This window comes from Corythoichthys intestinalis, chromosome 17, assembly GCF_030265065.1.
Source record: "Corythoichthys intestinalis isolate RoL2023-P3 chromosome 17, ASM3026506v1, whole genome shotgun sequence".
Taxonomy (NCBI): Eukaryota; Metazoa; Chordata; class Actinopteri; order Syngnathiformes; family Syngnathidae; genus Corythoichthys; species Corythoichthys intestinalis.
The window spans coordinates 15,956,221-15,981,683 of NC_080411.1; the positions used below are offsets into that span (position 1 = coordinate 15,956,221).

General features: G+C 39.7%; 1 protein-coding gene across 7 annotated transcripts in view; it reads left to right on the top strand.

Annotated features, from left to right (window-relative positions):
• The window catches only part of LOC130905857 (disabled homolog 2-interacting protein-like), a 198,875-nt gene that overhangs the window by 18,697 nt on the left and 154,715 nt on the right, over window positions 1-25,463 (top strand). For 2 of the 7 annotated variants that reach the window (XM_057819603.1, XM_057819604.1), the window contains exon 1: window positions 11,162-11,368. The exons of the other annotated variants lie outside the window; for them this stretch is intronic. The gene's annotated coding sequence lies outside the window, so the exon portion shown is untranslated. Of the gene's footprint in view, window positions 1-11,161; window positions 11,369-25,463 lie in introns of those variants that run through there. 7 annotated transcript variants of the gene reach the window in all.

The following is a 25,463-nucleotide window of genomic DNA, read 5'->3' on the forward strand; positions in this document are numbered from 1 at the left end:
AGACATTTTTGATAGGAAGCACTGATCCAAACTTTAATGACTCTTTACTTCAGATTCATTCTGAACCTAATTTCACAGTGGCTACATTTACATGAAGCGAACATTTGTGTTAAGTTCAATTCAGACTAACCCGTTTACATGCGTGATGCGTACAGTATTGTAGTCAATCGGATTATTCCTTTCTGTATTGCTTTACCAGAGGTGTGTAGAGTAGCCAAAAATTTTACTCAAGTAAGAGTAGCATTAGTTCTAAATAATAATACTCAAGTAGTCATCCCAAAATTTATATATATACTGCTGGCCAAACGTATTGGCACCCCTACAATTCTGTCAGACAATGCTTAATTTCTCCCAGAAAATGATTGCAATTACAAATGCTTTGATAGTAATATCTTTATTTATTTTGCTTACCATGAAAAACACAAAAGAGAATGGAAAAAAAACATTTAAATCATTATCATTTTACACAAAACTCCAAAAATGGGCCGGACATAAATACTGTATTGGCACGCTTTGAAAAATCATGTGATGCTTCTCTAATTTGTGTAATTAACAGCACTTGTTGATTACCTGTGGCACATAAGAGGTGGTGGCAATAACTAAATCACACTTGCAGCCAGTTAAAATGGATTAAAGTTGACTCAACCTCGGTCTTGTGTCCTTATGTGTACCACATTGAGCATGGAGAAAAGAAAGAAGACCAAAGAACTGTCTGAGGACTTGAGAAGCAAAATTGTGAGGAAGCATGGCCAATCTCAAGGCTGCAAGTCCATCTCCAAAGACATGATTGTTCCTGTGTCTACCGTCCGCAGTGTCATCAATAAGTGTAAATCCCATGGCACTGGCTAACCTGCCTAGATGTGGATGGAAAAGAAAAATTGAAAAATTGGTGGACAACGAAAAGTTGTGTGGATGGTGGATAAAGAACCTTGACTAACATCCAAACAAGTTCAAGCTTTCCTGCAGTCCGAGGGTCCAACAGTGTCGACCCGTGCTATCCTTCGAAGTCTGAATGAAAAGGGACTCTGTGGTAGGACACCTAGGAAGACCCCACTTCTGACCCAGAGACGTAAAATAGCCAGGCTGGAGTTTGCCAAAACCTACCTGAGAAAGCCCCCCAAATTTTGGAAGAATGTTTGCTGGTCTGATGAGACAAAAGTAGCTTTTTTGGAAAAGGCATCAACATAGAGTTTACAGGAAAAAAACGAGGCCTTCAAAGAAAACAAAACACGGTCCCCACAGTCAAACATGGTGGAGGTTCCCTGATGTTTTGGAGTTGCTTTGCTACCTCTGGCACTGGACTACTTGACCGTGTGGATGGCATTATGAAGTCTGAAGACCACCAACAAATTTTACAGCATTATATAGGGCCCAGTGTGAGAAAGCTGGATCTCCCTCAGAGGTCATGGGTCTTCCAGCAGGACAATGACACAAAACACGGTTCAAAAAGCACTAGAAAATGGTTTGACAGAAGGCACTGGAGACTTCTAAAGTGACCAGCAATGAGTCCAGACCTGAATCCCGTAGAACAACTGTGGAGAGATCTGAAAACGGCAGTTTGGAGATGGCGCCCTTTAAATCTCAGAGACCTGGAGCAGTTGGTCAAAGAAGAATGGTCTAAAATTCCAGCAGAACATTGTAAGAAACTCATTGATGAATACCGGAAGCGGTTGTTTGCAGTTATTTTGTCTAAAGGTTGTGCTACCAAGTATTAGGCTGAGGTTACCAATACTTTTGTCCGGCCCATTTTTGGAGTTTTGTGTAAAATGTAGGGCTGTCAAACGATTAAAATTTTTAATCAAGTTAATTACAGCTTAAAAATTAATTCATTGTAATTAATCGCAATTAATCACAATTCAACCCATCTATAAAATATGCCATATTTTTCTGTAAATTATTGTTGGAATGGAAAGATAAGACACAAGATGGATATATATATTCAACATGTGGTACATAATGACTGTATTTGTTTATTATAACAATAAATCAACAAGATGGCATTAACATTATTAACATTCTGTTAAAGCGATCCATGGATAGAAAGACGTGTAGTTCTTAAAAGATAAATGTTAGTACAAGTTATAGAAATGTTATATTAAAACCCCTCTTAATGTTTTCGTTTTAATAAAATTTGTAAATTTTTCAATCAAAAAATAAACTAGTAGCACGCCATTGTTGATGTCAATAATTGCTTACACAATGCTCATGGGTGCTGAAGCCTATAAAATCAGTCACACCCAAGTGCCAGCAGAGGGCAGCAAAACTCCACAAAACACAATTAACAAGTGGGCATTTCACTGTACTGTCATTTAAATCTGTCTGAGCGGGGCATGTGCGTTAATTGCGTCAAATATTTTAACGTGATTAATTAAAAAAATTAATTACCGCCCGTTAACGCGATAATTTTGACAGCCCTAGTAAAATGATAATGATTTAATTTTTTCCATTCTCTTGTGTTTTTTTAATTTATTTTTATTGTAAGCAAAATAAATGAAGCTATTCTTACCAAAGCATTTGTAATTGCAATCATTTTCTGGGAGAAATTGAGCATTATCTGGCAGAACTGCAGGGGTGCCAATACTTTTGGCCAGCAGTGGGTGTGTGTGTGTGTGGGGGGGGGGGTCGCACTGGAATATAAATCGTATTTTTGGGCGGGAGGTGCAATTTATTTAAACTTATCAGAAATCAAGAACAAACATATGCTAAAGTAATAATGATAAAATGGAGAACCACATGTTAATAGGCATCTATTCTATATCTATATCTACGGATAACTATAGCCTAAACAACAAAACATAGCAATCTCTCGACTGTCAGAGTGGGGGGGAAAAAACATTAGCCTTGTGGCAAAACTGCCCAAGTCATTTTTTGGGGCTGAACTGTGATCTCTGCCTAACTTTATGCTCCTCTCAATTTTACATAATCATTCCTTTCTGGTTATATCCTTGGCCAATCACAAATCTTTCTAGAAACCAAAACAATATGAATTTCTGTTTTCCAAAACAAGTGAAATCTGATTTTTTGCAGTTATGCTATGAGGCTAACGATATAAAAGTTGCGGGCCCGGCCAAACTATGAAAAAAGTGCGACTTATACTCCAGAAAATACGGTTTATATACAATTGAGTTGCCGCTGGTGAGAGTTCTGCTGATGCTCGACATTCTCCTGCACTTAGCGTATGTTTTGGAGCCACGGCGACGCTGCATTACTCAAATAACAGAGCGGCATTTCAGCTCCAGCACTTCACGGACTCCCGTCCTCATTTGGACTTCACTTCCGTCAACTCAGCAATTTTGTTTGGGATTTAACGGGAATCCTGCAAGGCGTGTTGCTTCTAACAGTCGCGTTAAAACTTGGAGAAAAATGTCACATGACAGATTTCTTTTTTTGCTACACCTTTTGTTTCATTTTCACGCGGCCGTGCTTTCTATTGAACCTTTCAGATTTTCCCAGATTTCATCCAGATGTACAACGCGGTCTTGTGGTCTTAAAGCGCCGTCGGCACTTTTTCTGTGTGTTTCTGCCAAGGAAGAATGCGTGTCTCTTTTTATACGAGCGTACCCTTGCTTGTTTTGTCATGTGCTAACCATCTCCTAGTTTACTGCCGCGTGGAACGAGGCGTGTGTATTTTAGTATTTGAGGAGCCGGCCTGCAGTTTTTGTGTTTTTTTTTTTTTTTTACGCTGTAATCTGGTCTTAAAAGAGGGGAGACCATTTAGTGGCAGGCCGCAGAGTTAAATATAGCCGAGCGAACCCGGGAGTCGTGAACTTTGTGAGGTCATAATCTTTGCCGACAACTCTGATTTATCAAAACATCCACTTTGCTGCCCTTAGTTTACTCTCTGGTCATATAAACTGAATGATCACTGCCGGCCTGCCAGGGAATGATCATGTTTCAATGCCAATGACGGTAATAAATGTCTGAGCCGTTTGAACTGGGAGGGCTAAAAGCCAATTGGGGTGGAAACCTCTGGGTACCTCACGATACAATTTCAGATACAAGGCTCACAATAACGATTATCTCGCAATATGTTGATTTAACAATATGCTGTAACAATATGATATACACCGTTTATACACCAAAATGCCTGGAATTCTCATGCTACGTGGGCTCTTTTTCGTTTGATACCCCGAAAATGACTGTTTGCCCAAAAAAGTGAAATCTCAAAATGCTACTTTTCTGAATTTTTTTTGTCCAAATCACATCATTTATCCATCCTGAGGGCACAGAAGTTCCATAAAGTTTTTTCTAAAAATGTACGGTTCGGCCAAAATTTGTCAACAACATAACCATTTCATTTCTAACGTCCCAAATTTCCCTATTGATTTCCAGTGGGCCTATTCTCCATATATTTCAATACCACAAAAGCCCAAGTAACTCAATATCAATGGGAAGTTATCCCTAAATGCCTCAAAATCATTAGGAAGTGACCCAATATGGACAGGAAGTGAACCCGAAATGCCCCGAAATCAACAGGATGTGACGCGATATCTACTGGAAGTCCGATGTGCCTCAAAATCAACAGGAAGTGACTCTGGAATGCCTCAAAATGGACAGGGAGTGACCCTGGTATACCTGAAAATCAACAGGAAGTGGCCCAATATGAACAGGAAGTGACTCAATATCTACAGGAAGTGACCCTGAAATGCCTCAAAATCAAAAGGAAGTGACCCGGAAATGACTGAACAGGAAGTGAACCCGAAATGCCCCCAAATCAACAGGAGGTGAACCAATATCTACAGGAAGTCCGAGATGCCTCAAAATAAACAAGAAGTGACCCTGGTAGTGTCACAAAGGGGCATACACAGCTGAACTCGAATGCACGAGATGAGAGAATTGCACTGTCCAATAAATGTTTAATTCAAAAAGGAAATATGAAAACAGAATTCAAAGTTCAGCACAAAACAGGCAAAGGCAAAAACTTGGTGACATAATGGACCTACTGATTTCCAAACACTAAAAACGCACTGGCAAAGTAGAACAAACAACAGGAGTATGTAAGAACTAGGGCTAATGGCAAACAGGTGTAGGCACTCAGGTGAGGAAAGACAAAGCTGACTAAAGTGAACACAAAGCAACCCACCAAAATAAAAACAGGATGTGAAAGAACTAAATCAAAACCGCAGATGGCGGCTTGTAACAGGAAGGACTCAGAATCAACAGAAAGTGACCCTGGAAGGCCTCAAAATCAATAGGAAGTGGCCCATTATGAACATGAAGTGAACCTGAAATGCCCTCAAATCAACAGGAAGTAACCAATTATATCTCCAGAAAGTCCGAGATGCCTCAAAATCAATAGAAAGTGACCTTGGAATGCCTATAAATCAACACAAAGTGACCCGATATCTACAGGAAGTCCGAGATGCCTCAAAATCAACAGGAAGTGACCCTAAATACCAACCATCACAGCAAAGCTACCATCGCCATTTCTAGAGACTAGTTATTATTGCTATTGTTAATATTATTATTGTTATTATTTATAAGAAGTAGGGCTGTCAAACGATTACAATTTTTAATCGAGTTAAACACAGCTTAAAAATTAATTAATTGTAATTAATTGCATTTCAAACCATCCCTAAAATATGCCATATTTTTCTGTAAATTATTGATGGAATGGAAAGATAAGACACAAGACGGACATAGACATTCAACATACTGTACATAAGTATTGTATTTGTTTATTATAACAATAAATCCAAAAGATACTGTAGCATTGACATTATTAACATTTATGTGTATTTTGCATAGCTATTTGATTTGGAATGCCGGTTCTCTTTGCAGCATTGAGTGTTTTTCTTTTTGTGAGCATTATTTTTTTGCGGTATGGGAATATTATTTTTCTTGTGCTTTCACTAAATGATACTGTAGCGACTTAAATGTTCGGCCCAAATGCATGATGGGAAGTTGGGCAACCATGACTGTCATCGTGGCTGCAAATGGTATACAGTATGTTCTGCGTTGTGTTCAATTAGGCGTGTTAAGAAAAAGAACGTCTCCTGCTCCGCTCGAATGCATGATGGGAAGTTGCGCAACCATGACTGTCAGTGGTGGCTGCAAATGGTATACATTGTTCTGTGTTGTGTTCAATTAGGCGTGCTAAGAAAAAGAACGTCTCCTACTCCGCCCAACTGCATGATGGGAAGTTGGGCATGACTGTCAGTAGTGGCTCCAAATGGTATACAATATGTTCTGTATTGTGTTCAATTAAGCGTGTTACGAAAAAGATCGTCTCTTGCTCTGCCCAAATGCATGATGGGAAGTTGGGCAACCATGACTGTTAGTAGTGGCTGCTTATGCCAGTAAAAGGCGCGGTCCAATGAACGCCTGTGTCCACTCGCATTTCTCAGTCTTTTCGGTCTCAATGTGGTAAAACGGTGTCATTGTAAACTGTTTGAGCCAACGCATGGACGGAATGACCCGTTCATGTGTTAATTGTGTCAAATATTTTAACGTGGTTAATTAAAAAAATTAATTACCGCCCGCTAATGCGATTAATTTGACAGCCCTGATAATAAGTAAAAGCACAAAAACAATCTACAGGAAAGATGAATCTTTATAAATTAACAGAATACTAAGCCTACAGTAAAAATATGTAAAATAAAACATTTTAAATAGTATTTGCATCAATGTTAATAAAATATTGAAGAAAGTATGAAAAATGAGGTGGAAAAAAATCAAGTGAAACAAGTACAACTGCCCCCGAGGGGCAACAAGTGCAAAGTTGCAGAGCCACAAAAGGCAGTAGCAGTAGTGAGCAAATACGTTGTGGTATGCGGCCTATAAAATTACAAAAAAGGCAGAAAGTGAAGTCACACCCCCTTCAGCTTTTATCTCCCCGCCCTGTCCTTAATCCCACAGCGCCTGTCGCACACTCGCTGGTTTTGTCACGCCTGAGAAGGTGCGGAAAAGTAACCGGCTCTAAATCTCGTTAATGTGATTGATTGCTAAATCTGACACAACTAACTGGTCACTGGCTGGCAAGCTGTGATGCCACCTTTTTTGTATCTTATTCGGGGTTCCCGTGATGCCTGAAAAATATTGTTAAATTTAATAGAAAATTGAAGTAAGTTTTAAATTTCCAAACGATGCATTGAATGGCACGGAAATCACTGTTGCCTGCTGTAAAACTTCTAATGGTGTGTATTTGTTTTATTAATGTCCGTGCACTAAATATGAGAGTTTAGGATTAATCTACTGTATGTTATATGGTATGTTGTACACATCCTCATCATATGTCAGTGATTTCAGTTGTCACCATGACGCCATTTCCTGGTTATTCGCGGTTGTAGAGGTGTGCTAAAATATGCAACCATAGGTGTAAAGTGTAAATTTAAGCAAAAATGGATGAAAGATGGATTATTTATGAGTTGGTTAGCCTCTAGTGAAAATAACAACAGTGCAAAGTAGGGATGTGACAATATATCAAAAAGGTGATAAATTGCGATAATTTGTAGGCCAAATGGTTATCAATATGTTCTCGACAAGAATCGATATATTGTTTTAAAAATGTATCACTGTTTTAAAAAAATAAATAAATAGAACCAAAAGGTTGCGAGCAAAATCTTCCATTAGAATAGTGTATACAGTACGTTAGGTCACTGGCTGCCATTGACGGCGCTAGACATACAATTCATTTTGAACGGATTGGACGTCTAACGCCGTCAATAGCCCTGAAATTAGAGTCTTTTGCGGGCATTTACAGGTTACTTCCTGTTGATTTGGAGTCACTTCCTATTCAATTGGGGACATTCCTGATTCGCTTCCTTTTCAGTAGCCCAAAGCCAACAGTAAGTGACCCGTAAATGCCTCAACAGGAAAAGGAATTGACCGAAAATCAACAGGAAGTGACGTCAAATTCACCAAAATTAACTCGTTGTCTGGTATTGGCTGCCACTTACGGCCCGAGACGTCCAATCCGTTTAAAGTGGGAGGGTGGCAGCGAATGCTCATTCAAACTCATTACAATTAACAGTAGAAGCATGTTTTTCAGTTTTGTGAGTTTTTTAGTAGTAGTAATTGTGGTATCGCCATATCGTGAGATCTTTGTTATTGTGAGCCTTGTATCGCAAATCATACCGTTTTTTGAGGTACCCAAAGGATCCCACCACTAGTGCAAAGTCTGCAAAAAAACTTTTTCATTAGGGACACTGTTTGTCTCTTGGGCTTCATGACCACTTGTTAGCGCAATAGAGCAAATAAACCACCATGAAGCTTTGAATCAACTAGCTGCAAAGCTTCATTGCTTCGTTTGGTAATCACTGCTTAATGTAATCCCTCACTTCCCTTCGGAGAGGCAGACAACCTTTGCTGCCTCCCGCTGTCAACACTGTTATCGTGCAACCTGCCTCATTCCTCCCAGCATGCATTGCAGCTCTACATATGTAAATAACATTTAAACTTAATGTTCTGTGATAATCATTTAATAGTGCTCGAGTTGTTCGTTAATTGCTAGTTATGCTATTTAGTTTGTTGTTATGTGATCATTTTAGTTTTGCTTTGAAACAGTGAGTTTCAATGACCTTTGATTTAACCACCTGCCATTATGTGTCCTATTTCGTGAAGTGGATCTGCTTATATACTGTAAGTGTAGACTGTTCTGTCCTGCCTTGTATGTTCCACAAAATAGCAGGTGGCTAATACAATCCAGATTGGAAACGGCAATTAAAAAAAAAAATATATATATATATATATATATATATATATATATATATATATATATATATATATATATTTGTAGCCTTTAATGTACTTGATGTGTTAGAAAAAGTTATGTTAGCGTAGCGCGAGAATTATTTTCAGGGTATTTCTTTTTTCCCAAAGCAATTTGGCGCCCCCACCACTAGATGGCAGGGGCCTCTGCCCGAGACAACTGCCTAGCTCGCCTATGTCCCTGCCGATAACAATCAAGATTAAAAATTGAAAAGAATACTAAAAATAGAAGTAAAAATATGAATGTAAATGCAATATATACAACCTATAGTGTAAATAAGTATAACATATACAGTAACTAACGACCACTACTACCTACTTTGACAGACTTAATTCTATCTCGATTGCTTGCCTGTTTTTCACAGTGTGGTGGTATATAGATAGATATATATATATGTGGGTGTTAATCTCACCTCAATTTCCCAGCACCCACTTCGCTGTGGGACTGACACATTTACATAACATTCCCAGCTGTGAAAATGCATACAAAGGCACAAAACGCACCAATGACACATCGCAACAATGTACAGCAATACCTCAAGATATGAAAGCTTGGCTACATTCAATTCATTTCATCAGAGGTTTTTAAGGCATTTTTCGCTTCAAATTACAAAAATATTCAGCTCACGAAAGATGATACATACTATATAAAATATGTAATTCCTGCTCGCAGAAAAGTTTAAAAGCCATAAACGTGCCTGGACTGTTCTTATTAAAATGTTGACGGTCAGTCTAAACTACACTCCGAAAGGATGATGCCAGAGGTGTGTGTATTTTGCTGCCTTTATTGAGCTGTTCCTTACATCTACCTCATCAATCAATCATGAAATAGATCAGTCTCGTCCTCAATGACAGATCCATTCACAGCAACGATTATAATTAGCAGCTAATACAGCAATAACAACCTATAAGAATGGCTAGCATGCATTAGCTAGCGTCCACACATCGTCCAAAACAGTCGTTTTCGTCAATAATGACGATAATGAAATATTTTTCAATTTTTTCATGCAATAACGTAACGATGAAGAGCTAAATAAGTGGCTCGGAAGACTAGAACATAACGAGACTAATGGCCATTTTCATCTGACGATATGACAACAAGACGAAAATGCGACATCGTTTCTGTCATATTTTCACAATGTGTGACATTTTCATATTCTACGTGGAGTGCGTCAGCTTGCATCGTGGCAGTGTTTGGGTCGTGCCACTCATGTGAAATGTGCTGCGCCTCTCCCTCCTTAGTTTAGGATGTGTCTCAAGCTAGGCTGTGCTCCGTCTTGCTTGTTTGGAAACACTGTAAGATTTGTGTTCTTATCTTAGCAAGAGAGAATATGAAATGTTGCTTTAGCCTCAAAAGGTCTGTGCTGGGTGATCATCAGACGCTAAATGTAATCCTTGCGTTAGCATAGCCTTCTTGCTAGCGTTACCATTAGCTTGAGAATGGTGAGCGTCCTCTTAAAACACTGACCAGTCTAAACCAGACCCACTTGGCTTTTCTGGTCAGTAAGTAGAGGATGTCAAATGCTCGGGCAACTTTTTCTACTTCCAGTTCGTGGCTTCTAGGAAGGTTTAATTGCAAATATTGTACTGCTTTTCCTGCTAAGTGTGTATTATCATCATAAAGTTGGCATTGTCCTTGTACACACTAAAATATGTGCTCGTCGGTCTGTTCATTTGAAATTATCGGAAACCTTTATTTATTTATTTTGGACTGAAACATTGAATTTGAATTTTACAGGCGAAAACATTCGGACTAACTGTCGACTAAAACTAGACGAAATGTGTATGAGATTTTGTCGACTAAAACTAGACAAAGACAAAAACATTTTGAAATGACTGAAATTTGACTAAGACTAATAAGTATTTTTGTCAAAAAGACTAAGACTAAGACAAAAATTAAAAGGGCTGCCAAAAACAATACTGGTCCAAAAAAAACACAACTCGCTTTAAGTGTCTGATGACTAGTGAAAGTATGCAACAAATGTTATAAAAAATGAAACATACAGGCGGTGGCACTGTAGATATTTTGCAAGCATCAAAATCTTTACACGTAAAAGAACAGAAGCATATTTGGCCTTGATTTCATTTGAGTTTGTGTGAGTTTTGTGATTGTATGATTGTACGTTAGCTGAGCTGGAGTCTTTCTGGTGAGGCCCGAGCCTGGCCCCGCGGTTTTTCACTCCAGCCGCAACAAAGCCTCTCATTGGCTGGACGCCGATGTTGGAATTTGGCTGGCAACTCCTCCTCCTCCTCCCACCTCCTGCTCTCTTAGCCCTGAGGACCGACACGGCGTTCCCTCTACCTTCTTTCAACAATGAGGAGGGGGACTGAACAGTTTACTTCCTAACTGAAATCAGCAAGGACGAAAAGAAAAGAACAAGACGCTCCCGCTTTGTGAGAAAGTGCGTGGGAGGAGGAGGTGCTGGTGGAATGGTAGAGGGGGGCAGGGCAGGGAGGGCGAGCCCTGCAGGAGTCCTCGCTCAGGACACACATGCACTCTCTCTCTCTTTCACACACTCTCACACAGCAGAGTAGTCGCTTGCTCGGTCAACTCACAGCGAGGAGCCTGCATGAGGGAAGCAGAAGGAGCAAAGAATCAAATCCGGAGCTCCTACTTGTTGCTCGGCTCAGGATCTCTTCCTCGGGATGAGACTGTGAGGTAAGGAAAAACCTCCCACGGATCTGGCACCGTCATCTTTGCCCCACCGCTGACGTGTGTTTACATGCCGCACACACGGCGACAAACCCTCGCAAGACTTTAAGACTTTAAGTTACTTCTTGGATTCTGTGATGTGAAGTTTTCCACCTAGTAGTAGTCGTAGTAAGTGTCTGTGAATGTGTCTGGGGGCATTGTTGTCCTATTATTAGAGCACCAGCAGCTGTGGGGAAGGAAGTAAGGCAGAGAAGAGGGATTACCGTCGGGGAGGGGTGAAAGAAAGGGGGTGATCCAAAGGGACAGTTTGGACTAATTTTCAGGAACAAAGTTGGTGAAAGAACAGAAGTCAAGATTTGGAGGCTGATGTCGTCCACACTGTGAATCAAAAGATGGATTTGTGTGATTGAGTTAGACTGGAGTGGCTGATTGTCATCATCTGAATTAGGGTCAGAAACAAAGTGTTAATCACCTGAGAGATACAAACGGGATTCCTTTGTGTCCGGAAGCAACTGTCGCACTGACATTCACAAATTGGTCAGGTGAACAGTGCACTTGGGAGTTCTGTCTGAGAGGTGTAGCCTGTAAATCTCAACTCTGCCGTTACACCTCTTGTTGCAAAGATAGTGAGAAGTCGCTAAGCTGCTGAAAAGTTGTATTTAGTTTTCCGGTTTCAAAGGACTTGGAATTTCTTGGTACTTCTTTGTACTATCAAAAGTATGAAGTACAACACCTGTTTGTGTCGTTAGCTAACATCCTTGTGACTGCAACAATATTGATTTGTTTACTTTCTTTCCAGGGGGATATTGCACATTAATATACAGTGTAAATGTATCTGTATGAGCGAAAAGGCTAGTTTTCATCGGTAGTCGTACAATACTAAAATTAAAGGTTTACAACACAATGAAACAGAACAATGTTAAGTTCAATTACACACTTAGTTGAAACAGTTCTGGATTGTTGTCGATGCAAAGGGATTTGGACGGTATTCCCAGTACCTTAGAATCTTGCCGAGACCCGAGGTCGGTCTTAGTTGATGGTCTTGACCGGCTCTCAGACTTGATTCCCAAAAAACTCAAGAGCGAATTCGCGCCTGCCCTTGATTCCCAAAAAACTCAAGAGCGAATTCGCACCTGCCCTGTTTGAGCCAGACCAAACCTAAAAAGTCGGTGACACACCTTTTGAGCTAGTGTGAATACAAACCAGGGAAAATGTGGTCAACAAACAGCTGGTCCGAGACCTCGCCGGAGAGGTGGTATCGGTTCGCTTTGTGCAGTTCACTATATGTGTGAAAGTGACCGCACCGTGGTTCGAAGAAAAGCTGAAATCACACACGTATTTGCACATAACAGGCTTCCGTAGCCACAGGCATTATGGGGAATGTTGTATGGTGAGCATCACAGTCTGTGTTAGCAATTCGTTGGCTAACTTGAGTCAGGGCTCAACGTAGAGCAACAAAGAATGTCTCCTTTTTGACCTAACACTCGTAAACGCTTCTAATTGGATAAAACAAATCATTATGAGCACGAGTGCAGCATGCTGGAGCTCCATGATTGTTTACTTCCATATTTTAAAGTCTTACCGTGCCCAGACCATTTTGTCCAATAATTGAACGATGTTGGCACATGCGTGGGATTGTTGTTAAATCCTAGAACGCTTGCAAAAATTGCAGTGTGAAAAGGAACTGCATGAAAATGTCCGGACCAAATGTATTTTGGACAAATAAAATAAACAATAGACTTTCCAGGTGTGTATACGCCCTCAGTTTTGGTTTCTGTCCTGACGCGGTATCAGTGATGTCTGGTTTCAGGCAAGTCTTGGTCTCGTTTTGATAGTCTTTTGTCCCATAGGGAAATTCATTTCCAGTCTATATTCACCAACATTAATACAAAGCACTATCACTTCAAAATAGACAAGAACACTCAGAAAACTGGCCCCTACACAGTGATCGTGGGAGGTTTTGGTCTTGTTTTGACTACTAAAAGCCTTGATCTTGACTTGGGCAAGTCTTGGTACGGTCCTGATGGTGGCCTTGATCACGACATTACGTTGCACAGGCGTTACAAAAATGTATAAGCTATAGTAGTACGTTCATCTCCAAAGAGTGCTGTTTACACAGCCATTGAAGCTTTGGACATCCTGATCTAAGCGCAAAAGGCTGGTTTCAGGGTCTTTGCGTCATCTACTGTATGTCGTAAGACCTCAAATTCTTTATACGTAACCTTGATGACGACTAGTTGAAAGACAGCTGTGATTTATGTTGGTGTCACTCGTGTCTGCAATCGCACCTTCCGGTGAGCTGTGTCTGCGATGTTTCGAAACAAACCCTACGGTCTCAATCAATACTGTTTAGTTGAGCGCTTTAAGAGTTCTGAAAGTGCAAGACTGCTTGCCCTTTCTTAAGTTACTTGTTTCAATGCAGGAACTGAAAAAAATTGGGAGTATTTAATAGAGTGTTTGGGAGAAGGTGACATAGCGTCGCTCCCACAACCCCCGTCCACCTCACAGCCACCTCACTGTGTTTTTTACCCAGGAGGTCTGGCCCCTGTTTCCTCAGCTTTCCTTCCAGTTTTCGACGAGCGGTCGTGTAATTAGCCGCTCGTAAATCCAGGGCCAAGTGAGGGTGTCTGACAACAGTATTTGGCGGAGGCATGCTGTTGAAAGGCGGCGTTTGTCGAGGAGGTCACATGCGAAGCGTCGAGTCTCTCCGAGTGTGTCGTATTGAAAAATAATATGGGTTTCTAATTAGTTTTTCTTGTGCTTTGATTTGTACCAAATTAATTTTAGGGTGTGATTATAATGATATTAGGCTATTATTAAATTGAATGCCATTTGGTTATAACACGACAACACGCCAGACAACAATGAAGACTTTTGTCTGAACGGGAGCTGTTTTTAGGAGCTCGCTGGTGGTCAGGAAATGGAAATCGTGTCACAAGCAAATGAATCAACAGTTTGGGGGTTTTCAACTTGCAGAAAAACACACTAAGTTGTCATTTATTATGTGATTTTTGGACTAGTGTAGTGACATTGGAATTGAATTGATGCCCGTTGACAGGATTGTCCAGGAAAGGATAGAGGTTGGGGTGGGGACCAAACAGAAAACAGGAAAGAGGGGAACATAAACTCCGCTCCCTGAAGTTCCTCTTTCTCCCTCCAAACGTACCTCACTTCCTGTAATCTGACCACACAACAAGGATGCTATTTTAAAAAATGCTAAGTCTGTGTGTGAACAAATAGTGAATGAAGACATTCTTAACCTTTGTAGTTCCTTTAAGACTTTTCTGATGAACTAATTGTACTCCATTGATGGCGGTAGATGTCCAATCAGTGGTGGAACAAAAGTAAACAGGGTCCGGGTGCGATGAGCATAAACGGGAACCCCCACACCGAGTGGATTGTTTAATTGTCCAGGAGTGCAATTATGGAAATGTTTTGCTCTCGAGACAACTGGCCACACTTAAAACTTGAGTTACCAGATATTATCGGCTACCTGATAATATCGGCCAATAAAAGCATTTTAAAATGAAATCGGATAATATCTATGTCGGTTTTTCACTATCGGTTTTGGGCCGAGAGCATGTTGCCTTCAAAGTGAGTGTAGAAGTCTACTGCCTTCTGCCTTTGTACAAGCTTAGCACAGTTATGCTTATTGACTATTGGATGTCTCCAAACTAAGATACTTAGAATTTGTTACGTTAGCAAACATAAAATGGACAATAAATGACTGAAAAATAATTAATATGTTAAATCCACGACCGCATATATCGGTATCTGTTTGATATCGGTATCAGATTTTTGGAGTCGGACAATTTCGGGATATCTGTTAAAAAATCATTATCGGACAGATCTACTTAGAATACTATCATACAGCTCCACACATGATCTTAACTTTCTGTTTGACTCACCCCTCAACCAACCACACCCACTCTAGGTTTTCAGGCCCCTTAGAGGCCCGGGCCTGGCACCCACCTATGTTCCGCCCTTGTGTCCAATCCTTTGAACTCATTCGCTGCAAGCTGTCCCATTTCAAAAGGGTTGGATGTCTGTCGTCATCAATGGCAGCGGATAACTTAGGATCAGGGGTACCAGATGGGAAACACGCTCTCCAGCTCAATCACACCATAAAACGAGCCCAAATTACAACCTCGTGTTCAAGATAAGATGTTTGCCTTATGCAACTCAATCTATATATTTGATGTTATAACAACAACAACAAAATCAGTTGTAGACAGTTGCCACGTTTACATGGAGCCAAATATTCCAATTACAATCGGAATATTTGTTCAAACCGAATAAATGTGTTCCATATAAACACCTCATTCGGAATGAACAGGCCTAAACCGAATGGAATTTCATTCCGATTCACAGGGGTGGAATATTCCTTTTCCCAAACCGATTAGAAGTAAAATTATATCATGTAAACAGGGAAGCGGAATGGCGTCTGGTTGCGTTCTTTCTGCACATGCTCCGTACTGACGTGGTGACGTCACTTTGTGACGTAAGTAACGTCACTTACAACATGGCTTCCAAGCACAGCGCACCTAATTGGAGTCCGGCAGAAAGATTGTATCTAATCCAAACTTTAAAAGAATTGAATATAATTGCTCGCTTAGACGGGCGTAAAACGAGGAACAATGAACTATTTAAAAAAGTTCACGAGAGGTTACACGAAGCCGGAATAGACCGGAGCGTTGACCAGATTAGAAACCGGTGGAAAACCGGCTACTACAAGGCAAAAGAGCAAAACAGCAGAAGCGGATACGACCCCACAAACACAACAAGTGGGTTAAAGTTAAAACAGCAGCACTCCGACGATCGATCTCCATGTTTTGCAACGTGACGCTTTGTTTTGATTAATCTGCGCATGTCAGACGGCAGTTGTCAAACGTCCTTTCGGAATAAAGGCAGTCACATGTAAACGCTGGATCGGAATAGATGAAGTGACATGTAAACAGCTGATCTGAAATTTCCATTCGGAATGATTTGAATCGGTATGAATAAAAGTCAGCATGTAAACGTGGCTATTGTCAAGGAATCATCGCTTTTTAGCCGATGAGCATCACGGGACATGTCGTTCTTCTAAGAAAAGGTTCAAACTTGTAACATTTTCATTTCCATAAAGGCAATAAGCACTGTATTTTCCGCACTATAAGGCGCACCTAAAAGCCTTCAATCTTCTCCAAAGTGCGCTTTATAATCCCATGCGCTTTATATTGATCAATATTGGTTAATAATGGCATGACCTTCCTTTTAGCACCGCTTCATCTAGTGAATGCATAACCCCAACCACTACTACTACTGCACCTTATACAGATAGTCCCCGGGTTACAACGTACCCAATTTACATGATTTCGACTTTACGACGCCGGAGTCTCGTCGCCATTTGACTCCAGTTGTTGTATATTTAATTACAATCTTGACTTTTTTTTTGTGATGCATGCTTTTATTTTGGCGTAGCAAGCTCAGAGCATGTAATACTTCCGCACGCAAATAAGAACGCATGTACACACAAAGAAGAACATATTTGCGTACAAGAAGAACAGCACACGCGCACACATGAGAAAGAACGCATTTGCTCCCACGAAGAAGTCGCGCAGCCGAGTGAGGAAGTGATGGGAAACATTACAGTTTAGCTCGCTGTCTAGCTTGGACTTAGCTACAACGTCTTAGTGAGGACAGTACCATGATGTGTAATACATGTTTTTGGATAGTTATTTTGAGATTAAGGTGGTATTCAAGGGTACTTAAAGGGTAAATTCCAGCTTACGCAGAAATACTGGTTACGCGACCAGCATAGGAGCGGAACTCACTCGTAACCCAAGCAATACCTGAATATGAAAAGTTTTAAAATAGGACATTCATTGAAGGCAAGCATTATACTCCGATGCGCCTTATAGTGCAGAAAATAAGGTAATAATTTACTATATATTTATGTAATATCAATCATAAAAAATACACATGTGTCAATATAAAATGATTCTAAGTACAACTTTGACAATATTTTCCACAGCCGATTTGAATTGCATTCTGGAAAAAAAAACATATTTCTATTGCGATTGGTGTCAAACGCAGCTGGAAATTAACCTGTCACGCGGAAATGACTCAAAATATACCGGAATTTTAATTCGTCATTTTTGTAATAATTGTGGAATTTGACTGTTAACTTACAAAACAGAAATACATGCAGTTTGTAGCTCCATATGTCATGAGGCGCTAAAACGCCAGTTACCAGACACTGGTTATGATTATATGACTGTTATTTTTGTTTTGCTAATTGGGGGGGGCGGTGTGTGCGATTGCACTCTTGCTCGCTACGGAGCCCTTAAAATGCACATGGCCATTTAGCAAATTACGTCTATTGTTTATGTCCACAAAGGAGTCTCTGTGGCCGCACGAGAAGCCATGAATTCCTCAAATTCCGACATTAGAGCACAGAGTATTACTCAATACAGTGAGTGGACATCCAAATCCACTATAATGCGACTACAGTCTTGTTGTGTTTTTAATGTTGCTGTGCAAGACTAGCTTGAAGTGCTACGTTCCGTAAACACCTTTTATCAATTCAAAGTAGCGTTATCATGACGTACACCTAAACAAGTGTTCAAAAATCTCATTTTGGGAAAACTACTCTACCAGGATGTCAGAAATACTCTCAAAGTAAAGCAATAGTCGATCGTTTCCTTAGCATATTCACAAATATCCACACAACTCAGTACAAAGATTCCCCTTCCTTAATGGGACAATTGAGTGTGGGGATTGTCCTCTGATGTTTAGGTATTTTCACATTCTAACATATATCTATCTGAAATATTGTCCTATTCTTAGTGTGATGTGAATTGTGGGGTACTGAGACGGAAAACATGAAGAGTTTTTCAATAGAAGAAATATATATTAATGTATAATATAGTGTATAGTAAAGAATACGAACATTTTTCTTTTTAATTACAATGAAATACACTAATTTTGGTGCCACTGACGGCTATAGATGTCCAATGAATTAAAGGGGAAGTTCAGAATTTTTGACATTAATCTTCGAGTTAGCCGGGGTTTAATTAGACTGTGGAGTTGATTTCAACAAATTCCGTGCTGTTTGTTAGTTATTTGTTATTTTCAGGGCTCCGGAGTGGCTAAGCTAGCGAATCAATGGTAAAATTATATGTATATTATATATGACCTTTATTCAGGAATCAAACAGGGTGTCCATAGCACACAAACAAACAGAAAAATGACATAGGAAATCAAAGGAAGAAACAAACTAGAAAAGAAAGAACATTAAAAAGGCACAAACTATCAGTGCACAACAAACAGGCTTCTACGGCAATGGCGCCACATGTCTCACCTACATCTATAGCTATTTGTAGGGTCCGTTATTTTCATTAAAATATTATTTTCAGACTTATTTAATCGACACATGAACTTATACATCAGATTTCTTAATAGCGCTTTAAAGGTAACTCAGAACTGACAAATAATTGCAGTTTGTCGGTTATTTGTTAGTTTCAGGGCTCTGGAGTGACTAAGGTAGCACTAGTCGGTGGTCTTATCTTAACCTGCAAATAAAAAAACAACATATGCACGCATGAAAATCACAGATGCAATCAATGTGTTGGCTATGTTTTTAGGATAAAGTTATTTAAACCTACCATTGCATGTCCATAATTGTAGTATGAAGAGCAACATTTGTAATCCAGCAGCTCTGCAGGGAGCAGGGCGGGGTGATATCTAGAGGTGTGCAAAATTTCCGATTCTTGGATTATTCGCGATTCGGCCGTGGAAGATTCGAGAACGATTCACAAACATCCAAATTCCGATTATTGAAATATGCGAAGTAAAGCGGAAGTACACAACACTCAGCGCGCCGCGCCGCGCGGTCTTCGGGAGGAACGGAGCGAGAGTAGCTAAACGTCATGCTTCCCATTACCCGGCCCCTCGGGTAATGCCAATGCTCAACTCACGGCTCTAGCTCAACTCATGCAACGAGGTAAAAAAAAAAACACAACGACATACCTGACTGCTGCCGAAAAGCTGCTAAAAGTACAGCTACATGATGTTACGGTAGATATCATTTATATAGGACTAGATGCACTATAGATTTGGTAGTGTTAGCAGCACATCTAAAAAAAAGCTAGATGCGGGCGTTATAAACGGCCGCCATCTTAAAGCAGTACACTTCCCTGCAAGGCTGTTGTAGCGAACCTTCCAAGCAAACCAAATTAACTTTTTATCTAAAATACTCTAAATCGGTAAAATATTGACTTGAATCTATCTTTAAAATAGTTTTAAAACTTTCACATGGTGAAAGTAGACAAAAGGGAAATTATGGAATAACGGGAGCAATTTTAACATTTAACGGTTGATTCACAACATTAAATTAATTGAATGTAGTTTAAAGCTGCTGATACAGAATGGGGACTGGAGTTTTTTATTTAATGCTATTTTTTAATATTTGTTTACTGCTATATGTTAACTTGATACTGAAATAGTAGTGTGGTTTAGCCTGAGAGTATTTTTGAACAATTTTGGAACTAATGTACAAAACATTAAAAAAAAAAAAAAAGGAGGGGGGTGCATCAATAATCGTTTTATAATCGAATCGAAACCTCTGAATCGTAATCGTAATCGAATCGTTAGGTGCCCAAAGATTCCCACCTCTAGTGATATCACATTGTTTTTTTTTTCACCGCTAATTTTTTATGTCCTAGCCAGCAGCAAATAACCACAGTTTATATTGTTCCTTGTTCTTCATAGGGAATTTGTAAAAACTTTCCTTTGCCCATTTCTTCTGTTTCCACAGCCTTTAAATGCACATTTCGCCATGTTGACGTCTGTCAGTCAACTCAGCAGACTGATGCTGCATTCAAGGCAGGTGGGAAGTCGGAGTCTCCAACATCCGACTTGGAAATATATCATTGGAATGCCACACAAACTGGGAGGTCCTAGTCGCGAAGTTGAAAAAAAAAAATACTACATGAGTTGCTTCAATATGCCGTCACGCGACAAAATGGCGCTGCCCATCGAAAAGCAGATCGTCAAAAATACAACTAAAGAAGGCAGTTTACAGTGTGTGCTATTTACCCCAGCCGTTGTTTTTCCTCCACTCTTTGATTGCTTGATAAGGCAGGTTTGGTGGAGGTCAAAATGTCTTTTGATGGCCAAAATAAAAAACAACTTGTCGCGTTCAGCCATCTTTGCTGTTTACATTCGCTTGGAATGTTATGAAGTTGCATATGGTACACATACCTGTCAAGTTCTAAGGTTTCGGCATAATGTGTACAAGTGAGGACTGATTTTTAAATGTTCAAAATCTGTACCTTTTTCGTGCATTACGTTTTTTTTTTCTCCGTTTGGATTTAGTCACCATTTGGGCAACGAGACAATGTGCGTTACCATGCGTTCCTACGTTGGTTGAATGACGTGAGAAAAGTCAGAGACATGGAGAAAGAAGAGCGGGAGTGGGAAAGGAAGAGTTGTGACGCCGTTGCAAACGCGATGCTAGGCTAGGTGGCTCCAATAATACCTGACTGTAGCCGACAGCCTACAAACTGTGCCCACATGATGCTACGCTAGATATCACATGTATATGAACTAGATGTGAAATGATACACTTGCCGGCGTTGGTAAACAGCCGCCATCTTAAAGCAGTATACGTCTCAGAAAGGCTCTGTTGTAGTGAACCTTCCAAGCGAACCTAAGTAACCTTTTATTTAAAATACTCCTAAATTGGCAAAATCTTGACTTGAATATATCTTTAAATGATGAAACAGTTTTAAAACTTTAGACAGAAGGGAACTAATGCAAAAACGGGAGCAATTTTAACAACTTTAACTATTGATTCACAACATTAAATGACTTCCATTCATTGCAAAGGTTACTATGTTTTGTTTAGTTTTTTTAAATGATAAAAAAACATGAAAGGTAACACCAGTTACTTTGCCAAGTAACTAATTACTCTTACATTCAGGTAACTGAGTTACTAACTCAATTACTTTTTGGAAGAATTAATTTGTAACTGTAATTAATTACTTTTATAAAGTAATATTAACAACACTGGTCATAAAGATGCAGTCTGCAGAATGAAAAGTGACGAAAGCGGAGATTTTATTCTGCCAATTGGTTGCCGAACACAATTTACCTAAAACTATTGCTGATCACTTCTCAGAATTAGCAAAAGAAATGTTTCCTGACTCAAACATTGCATCGGTAAGTTAATTTTATCAATTGACCTTTTTAATTTTCAATTGGACACACTAACGAACTACCTTCAAGTCAAACTGAATTGTGAGCTGAAGTGCCATGAAGTGCAGCCATCATAAGACATGGTAGACATTGCCAAAAGTGCTACATACAATTATAACAAAAGTCACTGTTAAATAATTAGTAATCATGGTGTAGCTGAAGATATTGACTGCACCAGGTTATGTTACAATATTACCAATAGATTCAAATTATTTTGAAAGTTTTATTTTTGTTTCATACTGCACGCTACAGTGGGGAGAACAAGTATTTGATACACTGCCAATGGGTTTTCCCATTGTCAGTGTATCAAATACTTGTTCTCCCCACTGTATATAAAACAGTGTAAGATTAGTCACCAATTTGTAAGGGCATACGCCACTGTTTGTAAGATTGCCAATGGCCTTGGGTTGACAGGTATGGGTACCATCCGAGTGAGATAAGTCTGACATCCAACCTTCCTCAAATGCAGCATGAGCAAAAGTGGTCAAAGCACTCATATCTATTGTGGTCACATTACGCATTAAAAAAAAAAAAAGTCCTGCAAAATTAAAAGAATTTCGGCAGTTTTGTGTGACATTGTTTTGGCTGCACGGGTATTTCAAACAATGATCTGCATTTTGAGTTTGTTTGACTGTGTTAGATCTATTAATATCATTACCTTGGTCTTTCCTATGGAAAGAACAAGGTATTGTTATTCTGCAACTTTATTCGCCTTATTATTACCTTGGTCTTTCTGAAAGAAAGAACAAGGTATTGTTATTGTGCAACTTTATTACCTTGGTCTTTCTGAAAGAAAGAACAAGGTATTGTTATTGTGCAACTTTATTACCTTGGTCTTTCTGAAGGAAAGAACAAGGTTATGTTGTTGTGCAACTTTATTATTATTATTATTCAATAATTCTCCGCGTTTTTTTGAGCCAACGCACAGCCCAAACCGTAGCACCGATCGGCACCGTTGAAGTATCGGCACGACCGGATTTTTCGCGTGACGATGGGAATTTTTCAAACCGCCACGAAAAATTTTCCGTTCGCCCGTAAACGGCAATTTTCCGAAAAATAAAAAAAGTTTCAAAATGTATCTAGTCCTACAATTTTTGACCAAATCACATAATTTGGGCATCAAAAATTCCGGGACGGTGAGGGGCATAAAAGTTGTATACAGAATTTGGCAAAAATTTACGGTTCCCCGGAAATTTGCCAAAAACTTTCCTATTCATTTTGAATGGAAAAAAAACGCGCGCTTCACAGCCCGAACCGTTAGACCGATCGGCACCGTTCAAGTATCGGCACGACCGGAATTTTCGCGTGACACAGGAAACTTTACAAATGGCCCCGAAAATTTTTCCGTTCGTCCGTAAACGGCAATTTTCCGTGAAAAAAAAAAAAGTTTCAAAATGTATCTAGTCCTACAATTTTTGACCAAATCACATAATTTGGGCATCAAAAATTCCGGGACGGTGAGGGGCATAAAAGTTGTATACAGAATTTGGAAAAAAATTACGCTTCCTCGGAAATTTGCCAAAAACTATCCCATTCATTTCGAATGGGAAAAGTCCCATTCACTTCCAGTGGGATTTCCAATGGAATTTACATTGCATTGATGCCATTGACGGCCATGCATGTCGAATCTACTGATGCCAATGTACTTGGATTCAATTGATTATATGGATGTCGATGCCATTGACTGCCATGGACGTCCAAAATTTTTCCCATTCATTTTCAATGGGGAAAAAACAAAATTACCCCAAATCAACAGAAAATGACCAGATATCAATAGGACGTGTCCCCCAAACTTCCCCAATTCCATTGACGCTTATGAAGGGTGCCGCCATTGACTTACATGGACGTCCAAAATTTTTCCCATTCATTTTCAATGGGGAAAAAACTAAATTTCTCCAAATCAACAGAAAATGACCAGATATCAATAGGACGTATATCCCAAACGTCCCCAATTCCATTGACGCTTATGGGGGGTGCTGCCATTGACGTCCATGGACGTCCAAAATTTTACCCATTCATTTTCAATGGGAATTTTTTTTTTTTCCCCAAATCAACAGAAAATGACTACATATCAATAGGACCTGTCCCCCAAATGTCCCCGATTGAATTGCTGCTTATGGAGGGTGATGCCATTGACGTCCAGGGACGTCCAAACTTCCCATTCATTTCCAATGGCATTTCTTCATGTTTGTTCATTCTTTTGATGCCAATGTACTTGGATTCCATTGACGCTTATGTAAGTTTATACCATTGACGTCCATGGACGTCCAAAATTTTTCCCATTCATTTTCAATGGGAATTTTTTTTTTTTCCCCAAATCAACAGAAAATGACTAGATATCAATAGGACGTTTCCCCCAAATGTGCCCGATTGCATTGCTGCTTATGGAGGGTGATGCCATTGACGTCCACGGACGTCCAAACTTCCCATTCATTTCCAATGGCATTTCTTCATGTTTGTTCATTCTATTGATGCCAATGTACTTGGATTCCATTGACGCTTATGTAAGTTGATACCATTGACGTCCATGGACGTCCAAAATTTTTCCCATTCATTTTCAATGGGAATTTTTTTTTTTTCCCCAAATCAACAGAAAATGACTAGATATCATTAGGACGTGTCCCCCAAATGTCCCCGATTGCATTGCCGCTTATGGGGGGTGATGCCATTGACGTCCATGGACGTCCAAACTTCCCATTAAATACCAATGGCATTTCTTCATGTTTGTTCATTCTTTTGATGCCAATGTACTTGGATTCCATTGACGCTTATGTAAGTTTATACCATTGACGTCCATGGACGTCCAAAATTTTTCCCATTCATTTTCAATGGGAATTTTTTTTTTTTCCCCAAATCAACAGAAAATGACTAGATATCAATAGGACGTTTCCCCCAAATGTGCCCGATTGCATTGCTGCTTATGGAGGGTGATGCCATTGACGTCCACGGACGTCCAAACTTCCCATTAATTTCCAATGGCATTTCTTCATGTTTGTTCATTCTATTGATGCCAATGTACTTGGATTCCATTGACGCTTATGTAAGTTGATACCATTGACGTCCATGGACGTCCAAAATTTTTCCCATTCATTTTCAATGGGAATTTTTTTTTTTTTCCCCAAATCAACAGAAAATGACTAGATATCATTAGGACGTGTCCCCCAAATGTCCCCGATTGCATTGCCGCTTATGGGGGGTGATGCCATTGACGTCCATGGACGTCCAAACTTCCCATTCATTTCCAAAGGCATTTCTTCATGTTTGTTCATTCTATTGATGCCAATGTACTTGGATTCCATTCACGCTTATGTAAGTTGATACCATTGACGTCCATGGACGTCCAAAATTTTTCCCATTCATTTTCAATGGGATTTTTTTTTTTTTCCCCAAATCAACAGAAAATGACTAGATATCATTAGGACGTGTCCCCCAAATGTCCCCGATTGCATTGCCGCTTATGGAGGGTGATGCCATTGACGTTCATGGACGTCCAAACTTCCCATTCATTTCCAATGGCATTTCTTCATGTTTGTTCATTTTATTGATGCCAATGTACTTGGATTCCATTGACGCTTATGTAAGTTGATACCATTGACGTCCATGGACGTCCAAAATTTTTCCCATTCATTTTCAATGGGAATTTTTTTTTTTTCCCAAATCAACAGAAAATGACTAGATATCAATAGGACGTGTCCCCCAAACTTCCCCAATTCCATTAACAATTATGGAGGGTGCTGCCATTGACGGACATGGACGTCCAATTCTCCCAATCTTTTCTAATGGCTTTAACTATGTTTAGTGCCAATGACTGGCATTATGATCCATTCTATTGATAGACCTGAGTGGGGCTAAGATCTGTATC